General features: G+C 34.2%; 1 pseudogene; it reads left to right on the forward strand.

Moving 5' to 3' along the window:
* Window positions 1–236: 236 nt before the first annotated feature.
* Window positions 237–1224, forward strand: LOC149176692 (bifunctional nitrilase/nitrile hydratase NIT4B pseudogene; annotated as a pseudogene).
* The last annotated feature ends 778 nt before the right edge of the window (window positions 1225–2002 follow it).

A 2002-nucleotide genomic window follows, 5' to 3' on the forward strand; every position in this document is an offset into this window, starting at 1 on the left:
TTAGAAAAAAGAACAATGTATTTCATGGCGATGAAAAATACACATAAAATGAAAATGGGGGATAATGGTATATATATATATGCGACGTCTCCCACAAGAAGAATTATCATCTTCTTATGAGTATATCATCATAATTATTATCATCTTCAACAATAATATATATTACAAGCCTCCTTGAAGTGGAATTTTAAATGAGCTCGACATCACCCAATGCCAGGACAGATTGTAGGACAGATGCTAGGACTTTTCAAGCTAACATTGTTCAGGTATCCATTTTATTCTACAACACTGCTACTACTCTTGATAAAATTGAAAGATTGGTAGAAAAAGGTGCTTCTTGTGGGTCACAGTTGCTTGTGTTTCCTGAGGCTTTTATCGGTGGCTATCCTTGATGTTCTAGTTTTTGTGTTGTAATGGATATTATCTCTTTGAAGGGTAGGAAAGAGTTTCATAAATACCATGCTTCTGCTATTGATGTACCAGGTCCAAAAGTAGAAAGGATAATAGCTACATCTACAAAATATAAATCATATGCAGTAATGGGAATGATAGAGCGAGCATGTTTCACATTGTATTTTACTGTTTTTTTTTTTATCCTCAAGGAAGATTCCTAGGGAAGCACCATAAACGGATGCCAACATATTTGGAGCGTCTGATTTGGGGTTTTGGTGATGGATCCACCTTACTTGTCTATGACACAACAATTGGGCATGTGGGTGGAGTCCTAAGCTAGGAAAACCTAATGCCTCTTTTGAGAACAACTATGTATGCTAAAGGGGTGGAACTTTATTGTGCAGCATCTGTTGATGCAAGAGATTCAAGCAAAATATCAATGTGTCATATAGGTCTAGAGGGTGGATGTTTTGTGTTGTCAGCTACTCTGTGTTGGAAAAGAAAAGACATACCTCCCCCACCAGAGCATGTTTTTGGAGGTTCTCTATATCCAGAGAGTGTTGTATGTGAAGGTGGAAGTGTTATCATTCTCCTTCTCGTAATGTATTGGTAGGGTCCAATTTTGAAGCGGAGCATCTAATTACTACAAATTTCGATTTTGGTGAAATTGCGTGAGAAAAATTTGATTTTGATGTGATTGGGAACTATTCAAGACCTGACGTGTTAAAATTGATGGTAAATCAATATTTAAATAATTATGTCACATTTTATTCAATTTCTTCATGGACAATAGCATCAGGAAAAAAGGGCAGCAATGATGTGTACATTTAATCCGCAAGCATGGCCCATGCATTCAGATGCTTCCTAAATGGATTTCAACATTTTCATAATGGTCAACTATGCTACCATATGGCATGATGGACAAGATTGAGCATGACTAGAAGGAACAATTTGTTATTGAGAATTGTTATTTAAGTATCCTAAATGTAGAACAAAGATATTTTCCTGTAAAATTTATCATTTATGACTAGAAAGAACAATTTCTATTGAGAAATATTGGAATCATTTATTTAAGTATTGAAAATGTAGAACTACAAACACCATAGCTTTTGTAGTAATTTATATTTGGATATAGCAAAAGTTAGACATTATTTTATGGAAAGGGAGAAAAGGCAAAGAATATTGTGGTTATAGATATCTTATTTTGTTTAATAGGCATAGATTACTTGACTATAAGATATTATAATCTGGAAAAAGGAGACAGATGATGTCAATCACAACCAAAGATATGTCTTTCGCCCTTTTGCATTCTAACCAGAGCCTTCAAAGATCTTTCATACACAACAATTTTTGTTTTATTTTTTTTGTCGTATAAGTTGAATACAGTAAATGAAGCATCTTGTTGTGAAAATCTTCGCCACCAAACTATGCGTCCCGACTGACATCACCTCAAATTTGCCTCTCTCAAACAATGGATAATCAAAGGTGCCTCCACCTAGGTCAAAACTCAAGAAACTATTTTTTTGATTAGAGGAATAAACCTTTGTACTAAATTTGTAATCTATAGCTATGGAAGGAGATTAATTAATAAATTTCATGCCAATAAGAT

The sequence above is a fragment of the Pinus tabuliformis genome, chromosome 4_1, assembly GCF_031772625.1.
Source record: "Pinus tabuliformis cultivar Carrire ecotype Pingquan chromosome 4_1, CPIR1, whole genome shotgun sequence".
Taxonomy (NCBI): Eukaryota; Viridiplantae; Streptophyta; class Pinopsida; order Pinales; family Pinaceae; genus Pinus; species Pinus tabuliformis.